Source organism: Lolium rigidum, chromosome 5 (assembly GCF_022539505.1).
Source record: "Lolium rigidum isolate FL_2022 chromosome 5, APGP_CSIRO_Lrig_0.1, whole genome shotgun sequence".
Lineage (NCBI taxonomy): Eukaryota > Viridiplantae > Streptophyta > Magnoliopsida > Poales > Poaceae > Lolium > Lolium rigidum.
This window is the reverse complement of record NC_061512.1, coordinates 154,017,839-154,029,703: the sequence shown is the minus strand read 5'-3', so window position 1 is coordinate 154,029,703 and position 11,865 is coordinate 154,017,839.

Here is an 11,865-nt window from a genome sequence, read left to right as displayed (position 1 = left end):
TAGGAGTCAAATAGGACTAATAAAGAATTCTCTAAAAATATGGTGTATATTCAATTGAGAATACAACAATCATATCTTTTAGTGCGATAATTCTTTATTATCTCTATTATGATGCATTATTACTAATCTCATAATCTTTCTATTTCTACAGCCAACATGGCAAGTTCACGACCAGGGAGAAACGTGGAAGTTATGGATTCCACACTGAACGAGTACCAAGGAGGACTTGCAGATATCCTACGAGCCATTCTACTAGAATTTGGGTGCGATCCCCAAATTCCAGTAAAGAAATACATGTTCTATGATGGTCCAGTATTGGCCAAGTGCAGAGTAGGACTGCGACTTCCCGAATCTTTGGGAATGAGCGTAGTCATGCCAGCTGGAGAAGCGAGGACAACCAATACAGCTTATCATATAGCTGTTATGAGAGCCATATCCGATATTCGGGAGCATAAGACGAAAGAGCTTATGGGTTCCGAATTCACACACATTCCTCATATGGAGGAGGACAATGATCTCATGCTCAACCACTACAAATATGCTAAACGCAAACCTATAGCAGCGGCAAAATATATGGATAATAGCCGCAACTTCATATCATTACTCTTTCAGTTGAACCATCATCTGATAGGAGCAATTGATACGATGCTTGAGGAATTCACTGAACCCAAGGAGGAGAGTAGGGGCAAAGAACCTATGGAGAATGTGGTGCACACACCAGTTTATTCAGCCGGTGACTACATCAGTATTGATCCACTTGCACGTGAACCCACACCTGTTACACCTGGGAACTACCTGGGTAGTTCTTATGGGGGATACGAAGGCGGAGAGGAATCCGGAAACAATCAGCGTTCCGAGACTCCAATCGAGAATTCTAGGGGTTGGCGTTGGGGATCGGATACTGGAACACATAGTACCACAGCGTATTATCATGGAGAGATGAATGATGATGCAACAACCTAGAACCAGAGCTATCCTAGTAATGAAGGAGTGGATGGAGGATATCCGACACAGGTAGAGTCGGGAATGGGTTTAGGTAATCCTTATGGTGGGGCTACAGGAGAATACACCCGATGGGTGGACTATGATGCACTCAACGATCAGTTTGTGAACACTGATTTCTCCTTAGGATCATCATCGGATTCGGATTACAAGCCAATGGGGAGACCTTATGTTCCAGGGTCTATCAGGAGAACGACACGTTCGACCGGATGGAAGCCTGGAATGTACCGGGAGTGAAGAACGATTAGAGTCCACCAAGGGAGGCGAGGCTATAATACACAAGTACCACGTGTATTATAGTTTGTAATATTTGTATAAATTTTGTACATATACTTTAATAAGTGAGTTTGCATACTCACATCGACTTGAGTATTGTAATAAGACCACTTATGTATGTATATACAGGGTATATGTTTTGTATGATTTGGATTTGCTTCTTGATTTCCATTGCGTGACTAGTTCTGTGCACAATGTTGAGCTCGGAAAACTTGCGCATGGAGTAATTATGAGTATCAGCTTGTGTTGCAGAACTAGGGGGATTATGTCGGGAACGTTAGGAAACGAGACTGAAGCGCAGCGCATGGAGCGCGAAGCAAAAGAAAAGGAAGAGGCTGAGGGTGCAGCCAGAGATCAGTTTCCACCACCACCACCCATGACGCAGCAAAACTTTATCCAGTACATGCAGCTGGTAGAGGAGCGACAGCGTATAACACTGGAGCAGCAGAACAAATTCTTTTAGGATCTGTTGCAGCAAAACAGGGTGGAGAGACCCGAGAACCCGGGAGTCACACTAGCAGACTTCCAGAACACTAAGCCAATATCTTTTGCATACGCGGCCGAGCCAATGGACGCGGAAGACTGGCTCATGGACACTGAGCGAAAGCTCAACACTGTTGGATGCAATGATCAGGAGAAGGTCCGTTATGCCACACATCTGTTATGTGGACCCGCCACATCATGGTGGGATAACATTGTAGCCGTTTACCCGGCTGGAAAGGTATTTACCTGGGAGGAATTCGCAAGGAAGTTCAGGGAATCCAATGTCCCTGAAAGTATTGTGGAACTGAAGCGTCGAGAGTTCGAGAGTCTCAAGCAGAAGGACAAGGCAATCCTGACCTATGTCAGGGAGTTTTCAAAGCTGTCCCGGTACGCTGTTGAGGAAGTCAACACCGAGGACAAGAAGAAGAGATTTCTGAGGGGGTTAAGTCCCCAGTTTAAGGTACAGCTACGTATGATGAGAGCAACAGAATTCCAGGAGTTGGTGGATGCAGCCATCACTCTGGAAGATGATTTCAAGCAATTGCAGGAGGAGAAGCGGAAAAAGGCCAAGTTTGAGCCTAAGCGATATGTCAGTAACAAGCCTAATACTGGTTTGAGTTTCAAACCAAGGTACAACAACAACAACAACAACAACAACAGCTACAATAATAGGAGGAACCAAGGAAACCAAGCCGCAAACCAGATTGTTTGCCGCATTTGTGGGTTTAAGGGACATCTTTCACAAGATTGCCGGAAACCCAAGATCATATGTTTTGGGTGTCGTCAGGAGGGGCACATGCTGAAGGACTGCCCCAAGAAAAATAGTGGAGGAGGTCAGTCAGGAGGAGGAGGAGGTCGAGGAGGAAACACCGGAGGCAGCTGGAAGAATAAGAAGCCCTTCGGCAAGCTGAACTGTACCAGTCTGGAGGAGGTGGTCAACTCTGACCAGGCGGTGATAGGTACGCTCCGGATACTCACTCATCCTGGCAAAGTACTTTTTGATACTGGTGCAACTACATCATTCATTTCTCAACAATTCATCATCAAACATGGGATTAGTTGCACTAAGTTAGATACACCCATAACCATACTTTACGGGGGGGAACGATAGTAGTAACCCATGTCAAACAAAAACAAGTCATTATGATCAATAAGTGCGCGTTTGACGCGGACCTGTTCATTTTACCGATGAAGGACATTGATGTCATTCTTGGTATGAACTGGTTAGAAGCTAATGGAGCATTGATCGACTGTGTAAACAAGACGGTGTCTTTGAAAAGTCCCGATGGAAGTAGAATGATCTACCAAGGCGACAAACATACACAGATTGAAGTTGAGCTAAAGCTGAATAGCATGAAGGAGGTGAAGTTAGAAGATATACCTGTAGTAAATGAATTCCAGGATGTGTTTCCTGCGGAATTACCTGGTATGCCACCAGATAGGGAGATAGAATTCACTATCGACCTAATTCCAGGAACAACTCCGATTGCTAAAGCACCATATAAAATGGGGCCTAAGGAATTGAAAGAACTGAAGGAGCAATTGGATGACTTGGAACAAAAGGGATTCATTCAAGAAAGTGTTTCACCATGGGGATCACCTGTGATCTTCGTGGATAAAAGGGATGGAGGAAGAAGGATGTGCGGAGACTACAGAAATCCGAACAACGTCACAATCAAGAACAAGTATCCACTTCCAAGGATACAAGATCTATTTGATCAGGTTAGAGGAGCGGGAGTCTTTTCCAAGATTGATCTAAGATCGGGTTATCACCGGATAAAGATCAAGAAGGAGGACGTTCGAAAGCTGCCTTTGTCTCAAGGTATGGACATCATGAATACCTTGTAGTACCTTTTGGATTAACCAATGCCCCGGCAATATTCATGAATCTCATGAATAAGATCTTCATGCCATATCTAGACAAGTTTGTCATCGTATTCATCGATGATATCTTGATATATTCCAAGAACAAGGCGGAACATGCCGAACATTTGAGGTTAGTGTTGCAAGCACTAAGGGAACACCAACTCTACGCCAAACTCAGCAAGTGTGAATTTTGGCTAGATCAAGTGGAATTTCTTGGTCACGTCATTAGTAAAGATGGAATAGCTGTTAACCCGAGTAAGGTAGCAGCAGTTATAGAATGGGAAGCACCCAAGACTGTCAAGGAAATCCGAGGATTCCTAGGAATGGCAGGATATTATCGGAGATTCATTGAAGGATTCTCTAAGATAGCAGGACCAATGACAAAGTTGCTAAGGAAGAACACACCATTCGTGTGGTCAGAGGAGTGTGAGAAGAGTTTTCAAACTCTAAAAGAGAAACTCACCACGGCACCGGTGTTAGCGGTTCCGGAAGTTGGCAAGGATTACACCGTGTACTGTGACGCATCCAAGCACGGATTGGGTTGCGTACTCATGCAAGATCGGAAAGTGATATCTTACGGATCGAGACAACTCAGACCTCATGAAGTGAACTATCCAACACATGACTTGGAATTAGCAGCGGTCGTTTTCGCACTCAAAACTTGGAGACATTTTCTCTATGGAGCTAAGTGTGAGCTCTATACAGATCATAAAAGCCTCAAATATTTCTTCACTCAGAAGGAACTCAACATGAGACAGAAAAGATGGCTAGAATTGATCAAGGATTATGATCTGACAATCAATTACACACCAGGGAAGGCTAATGTTGTAGCGAGATGCCCTGAGTAGGAAAAGCACCGGAGGAGTGGAACAAGAAATATCACCGGAGTTGAGGAAGGAAATAAGTCAAGCCCAAATACAACTTTGGGAGAAGGAAGCCCATGAAGGATTATCGGCGTTGCAAGTAGCCGATGAGTTGAATGTCAACTTGAAGAATGAGATAATGATGGGTCAAATGGACGATCCATTCATTGTTGAGGAGATGAGAAGAAAAGATGTACATGGACCTAAAGGAACTATTCTGGTGGAATAACATGAAAAGGGAGATAGCACAATATGTGGCAGAATGCCATACCTGCCAGCGAGTGAAGGCGGAACACCAAAGTCCGGCAGGGAAGTTACAACCTTTACCTATTCCAGAATGGAAATGGGAGGAGATAGGAATGGATTTCATCACCGGACTACCCATGACTAATAAAAAGAAGGACATGATATGGGTAATCGTGGACCGGTTAACAAAAAGTGCACACTTCTTAGCGGTAAATCAGCAGGACAAAGGAGAGAAACTCATTGATCTTTACATCAAGGAGATCGTGAGTAAGCATGGAGTACCTAAGAAGATAGTATCGGATCGAGGATCCGTGTTCACATCAGCATTCTGGAAGCAACTTCATGAAGCTTTAGGATCCAAGTTGGACTATAGTACTGCTTACCATCCACAGACAGGTGGACAAACCGAGAGAACCAACCAGATCTTAGAGGATATGCTTAGGGCTTGTGCCCTAGACTTCGGAGGATCATGGGAAGAACACCTACCACTAGCAGAGTTTTCATACAATAATATCTATCAAAGCAGCATCAAGATGGCACCATTTGAAGCTCTCTATGGAAGGAAGTGTAGATCACCGATATGTTGGTATGAAGCCGGAGCAAGCAAAGAGTTCAACCCTGATTATGTCAAGGAAAAGCAACAAATAATTGACATTATCAGAGATAGGTTGAAAATAGCCCAAAGTCGGCAAAAGAGTTACGCCGATCAGAAGAGGAGAACTTGGGAGCCACAAGTTGGAGACATGGTATATCTCAAGGTAAGCCCGATGAAAGGACTTCAGAGATTCGGAGTAAAAGGAAAGTTGAGCCCTAGATACATAGGACCTTTCAAGATACTGAGTCAGAATCGAGGTTTAGCCTTTGAATTGGATCTACCTGGAAGGTTAGCACAAGTACATAATGTATTCCATGTGTCGCAACTCAGAAAGTGTTTAAGGACCCCAGATGAACCAATTTCACATAATAAGCTGGAGTTACAACCAGACTTGACTTACATCGAGAAACCAGCCAAGATTCTGGAGGAAAGCTGGAAACAACTCAGGAATAAGGCGATCAAGTATTGCAAGATCCAATGGAAGCATCACCCTGAGAGGGAAGCCACCTGGGGAAAAGAGGAAGACCTGAGGAAAACATACCCCGAACTGTTCAGGTATTACAACCCCAACTTCGGGACGAAGTTTTCTTTAAGGGGGAAAGGCTGTAATGTCCCAGGTTTAGAGACGATCGAGGGGTAGATTTTAGAAAGGGATGTGCATTGCATTACAAATTCTGGGGAAATTTCGCGCTTTTAAACAAAAACTGCATCGGAGGGGGACAAGTTTCTCTCTCGACACCTTACTGTAAGGGTACATTGCCCCTATGTGTGGTTTTGGTAATTAATGACAACCCCTATGGACTAATGTTCTCATTGAGTTTATATGAAGGAATATTCCATAGGTACTACTTGCTCTCCATGTGTTGGATTCAAGTATGGATGCCATGAAGATAAAGGTATATCTTGTGTATTGGCATTAAGATCATCGGTATGAAGATATATATATGTGATATGATCAATAAGAAGAAATGAAGATGGAGTTCTTATGTGGAACTCAATATTAGCCATGCTCTAACTTAAGTGAGTATGAGAAGATACAAGGTTGATTTGGGCAAGTTCAAGATGAGCATCTCAAGTGGATCACATGCTTGAAGCTTGCCGTCCATTGGTGATAATGGACATGTGAAGATGTATATCTATGGAGCTTTCCCATCATGGTGTATGGGGGAGCATTTGTGAGTCTTCACGAAGCAACGATGATCAAGTTGAGGCATACCGGCTTGTATGGAGCTTGAAGAGCTATCATCAAGATCAAGCGGGATGCGCAAGGCAAAGGTATGGCTTTGCTAGGTTTTTCCTTTTACCGGTCTCAAGGTGGTTGATGGGAGACCGGATTATAGGATACATAGCCGCACTATTAAGAGGGGCTTTCGGTTGGGTAACTTGATCACATCGTCTTAGGGAGCTCTTCCTTTGCATACTTTGCATATCCTTATTGCTTCTTGGTGTCTATCTGTGTGAGGTTCTTGAGCTTGTTGCTAGCTTTACAACAAGCCCAAGTTCATCGAAAACGGAATCCGCATGCATCTTCTATTGCGTTTTCGAATTTGGACGTCTTCACCGTTTCTTGACGGTGGGAGACTCTCTCTCTAAAATCATCAAAAAATGTTCTGTGAGGAGTCTCTATATTTCCAGTTTTTGTTGGGGTTCTATTCGTCGTTATCTTTCCAACAAAATTGGTTTCATGTCAATCGGGGTCCGGACACAAAAGTTATCACAGTTTTTGTATAAGCATGTTTTCCTGCTCACCCGGTTTGGGACCCGGTCGGACCGGCCCGTGCGCCGGACTAGCTCCGGCCTGCCGCCCGGTCAGCCGGCCTACCAACCGGCCTGGCCGGCGTGCCGACCGGTCAACCGGTCGGCAACCGGGCGCCAACCGTGCGTGGAACTGATCCGGTCTGCTGCCCGGTCTGCCGGACTACTGACCGGCGGGCTCGGCGTATCGTCCGGTCGACCGGTCGACAACCGGGCGCCAACCGGATGAGCTCCTGGAAGACGCAAAGTGACCCCGGTCGAGGTCCGGTCTGCCTCCCGGTTTGGACCGGCTGGTCCGGTCTATGGCCCGGTCTGACCGGGCCCTGGACCGGACGGCCCGGCCCCAGGCCCGGTTGACCGGCTTCCTCGATGGTTTTCTCAGCCCAACTTTTCCCCAACGGTTATATTTGCTCTTGGGCTATAAATAGCCCTTCTTCCACCTTGGGCTGAGTTAGTTCTTCCACTCTCTCTCCTCCATTGTTGCCTCTGAAGAACTTGCCCTCTCTCTTGATTCCTCCCATGATTCTTGCTCATTCTTGAGGGATCTAAGAGAGGAGATCTAGATCTACAATCCCCACCAATCCATTTCTCCTCTAAGTGAGGGGAACCCCTTGGATCTAGATCTTGGAGTCATTTGTTGATTTCCTCTTTGTTCTTCCTCTCCAATCTCATCCTAGCATTCGTTGCTTTGGTGGGATTTGAGTGTGAAGGATTTGAACACCTCTAGTGTTCTTGCTTTGCATCATTGCATAGTGTTGAGCTCTCCACCACGATTAGTTCGAGTGAGAGCCCGTGAGCTTGTTACTCTTGGAGGGAAACCTCCTAGTTGGCTTGGCGGTTGGTGCTCCGGTGATCTCTTCAAGAAGATTGTGAAGAGGCCCGGGCTTCTCCTTCGTGGAGCTTGTGAAGTGGTTGTGGAGCTTGCCATCTCCGGAGCGGAGGAAAAGCTAACCATAAGGAAAGGGCCATTATCCTTCGTGGGTGTGGTTCGGAGAATAGGGTGAGCCTTCGTGGCGTGGGGAATCCTTCGTGGGACCTCCACCCCTCCAAACGTGACGTACCTTGTTGCAAAGCAAGGGAACACGGGAATACATCCTCGTCTCCGCGTGCCTCGGTTATTTCTATACCCGAGCTCTCTTTCCTTGTGATAGCCATCGTGCTTGAAGTACATATATCTTGCTATCACTTGTGCTACATATATCTTGTGCCTATCTTGCTTAGCTCTAGTTGCTATTGTTACACCTAGTTGAGCTTAGCATATTTAGGGTTTGTGCTTGTAAACTAAACGATAGTTTAATTCCGCATTATTACAAGACAAATCCGTAAGAGTTTTTAATTGCCTATTCACCCCCCCTCTAGGCGACATCTCGATCTTTCACTTACAGGGTTAGGGTTTCGAGAGTGCGACAAACTTGCATCTCACTTAACTAGATTAGGGTTTTGAGTTGAGAGGGGAGAGTTTGAATCACCAATTTAAGTTGCATGATTGAATTCTAAGTTAAGATGGTTGATCAAGCTCAAACCAAATTTGAATTTGAATTTCAAATTCAAACATCAAGCTATTATCTCATAATTCAAACTTGAGATAATTTAATAAACAATCTTTAATAATTAAGATATAAATAGAACAATTAATATATAAAGCTCAATAGAGAAAAATTGGAGCTTTATTGATAAACACACAAGATACATTGTTTTTACAATATCCAGTAATAAAATATGAACATTACAACATATTACAAGAATTGGACAAAAATAGATTATTAAAAGAAAGAGAAAAGAAAATTACAAAGTAAATGATCTATCCTAAATTCTATAAGATAAGTTAAATCTTCATCTTGATCATTCCAAAGATCCCTGCACACAAACACAACAAAAAGAAGTTATGCCAAGTGGTAAAACCACTTGGCAGGTGATGACCCACAAGTATAGGGGATCGCAACAGTCTTCGAGGGAAGTATTACCCAATTTATTGATTCGACACAAGGGGAGACAAAGAACACTTGGAAGCCTTAACAACGGAGTTGTCAATTCAGTTGCACTGGAAACAGACTTGCTCGCAAGAGTTTATCGAGTAGTAACAGTTTTATAGCAGATAGCAGTAGTGAAATAACAGCGAGCAGAGTAACAAAGACAGCAGTAGTGATTTTAGTAAACAGCAGGATTAAAATACCGTAGGCACGGGGACGGATGACGGGCGTTGCATGGATGAGAGAAACTCATGTAACAATCATAGCAGGGCATTTGCGGATAATAATAAAACGGTGTCCAAGTACTAATCAATCAATAGGCATGTGTTCCAATTATAGTCGTACGTGCTCGCAATGAGAAACTTGCACAACATCTTTTGTCCTACCAGCCGGTGGCAGCCGGGCCTCAAGGGAAACTATCTGGATATTAAGGTACTCCTTTTAATAGAGTACCGGAGCAAAGCATTAACACTCCGTGAACACATGTGATCCTCACATCGCTGCCATTCCCTCCGGTTGTCCCGATTTCTGTCACTTCGGGGCCATTGGTTCCGGACAGCGACATGTGTATACAACTTGCAGGTAAGACCATAAACAATGAATATCATGATGAAATAATAACATGTTCAGATCTGAGATCATGGCACTCGGGCCCTAGTGACAAGCATTAAGCATAACAAGTTGCAACAATATCATAAAAGTACCATCTACGGACACTAGGCACTATGCCCTAACAATCTTATGCTATTACATGACCAATCTCATCCAATCCCTACCATCCCCTTCGCCTACAGCGGGGGAATTACTCACACATGGATGGGGGAAACATTGCTGGTTGATGGAGAGGCGTTGGCGGTGATGGCGGTGATGATCTCCTCCAATTCCCCGTCCCGGCGGAGTGCCGAACGGAGACTTCGGCTCCCGCGACGGAGTTTCGCGATGTGGCGGCGTTCTGGAGGGTTTCTGGCGACTTCGACTTCTCTCCGTGCGTTTTTAGGTCGAGGCGAATAAGTAGTCCGAAGGAGGGCGTCGGAGGCCGGCCGAGGGGGCCACACCACATGGCCGCGCGGGCCCCCCGGGCCGCGCCGCCAGGTGGTGTGGGGCCCTCGGGCCTCCACCTCAATTGCCCTTACGGCTCCGTTAGTTTCCTGGGAAAATAGGGCCTTCGCATAAATTCCGAGGTTTTTCCCGAAAGTTGGATTTCTGCACAAAAACGAGACACCGGAGCAGTTCTGCTGAAAACAGCGTTAGTCCGTGTTAGTTGCATCCAAAATACACAAATTAGAGGCCAAACAATAGCAAAAGTGTTCGGGAAAGTAGATACGTTTTGGACGTATCAACTCCCCCAAGCTTAGCTTATTGCTTGTCCTCAAGCAATTCAGTTAACAACCGAGCGATAAAAGAACTTTCACGAACACATTTGCTCATATGATGTATATATTCTCATGATATGGCTAATACTTGAGCAGTTCATAATAAGGTACATGCAAATAAGATCATCTAACAGCTATGTCAATCATGAAGAGGTACCAACAATTAATAATAAGCATCATGAATCATGTATATAAGCAGGATTGCAATGTTCATAAGAGAGTATGATAAAGTGGTATCTCGCTTGCCCGTATTTGATTGGCAAAACATAAATGCCCGGGCACCTCCGGAGTTCATAGAAAGACTAGAAGTAGTGATTGTCAAAGATAAAAGCATCAAAGTTATACCACAATCAATCATATTTTGAGACAAGCATATTATACTAAGAATGACAGTTGTGCTCTCAAGAAAGTGCTCAAAGAAAGGATGGAGACACAACATAAAAGTAAAAGATTGACCCTTCGCAGAGGGAAGCAGGGATTAACATGCGCTAGAGCTTTTCATTTTTATAAATCAGGAGTAAAATTATTTTGAGAGGTGTTTGTTGTTGTCAACGAATGGTAATGGGTACACTAACTACCTCGCCAACCGGACTTTCAAGAGCGGCTCCCATGAATTATTGCATATTTATTTGGCACTCCTTCCAACCTTTCTTGCACAAACCATGGCTAACCGAATCCTCGGGTGCCCGCCAACAATCTCATACCATGAAGGAGTGCCTTTTTATTTTAGTTTTATTATGATGATGACACTCCCCCAACCTTTGCTTACACAAGCCATGGCTAACCGAATCCTTCGGGTGCCGTCCAACAATCACAAACCATGGAGGAGTGTCTATTTAAGTTTAATTAATTCGGGATCGGGAATCCCATTGCCAGCTCTTTTTGCAAAATTATTGGATAAGCGGATGTGCCACTATTCCATATGAGAGTCCGTCAAAAGTAAATGACAAGGTTGAAAGCTAAACACCACATACTTCCTCATGAGCTATGAAACATTAACACAAATTAAGAAGCATTTTGAAGGTTTTAAAGGTAGCGCATGAGAATTTACTTGGAATGGTTTGAAATGCCATGCATAGGTATTTATGGTGGACACTCTGGAATAACTTGGTTTTCATGTGTTTGGAGGCACGAGCAGCGTTCCCGCTCAGTACAAGTGAAGGCTAGCAAAAGACTAGGGAGCGACAAATCAAGAGAGCAAGTAATCGTCATAATCATGCTTGCGGCAAAATAAATTAACTGAGGCATAAAAGTGATACAAGAACTCTGAAGCAATGTAAATCATTGAGGCTTAATTGACTCTTGTTCAGTCATATGCATGCGTGAGCATGTGCCAAGTCAATATAAATGAATTATTCAGAGGAGGATACCACAATGCCATACTTACTTATGAATAAAACAATGCAAGCAAACATCCATGACATGCTACTCATATT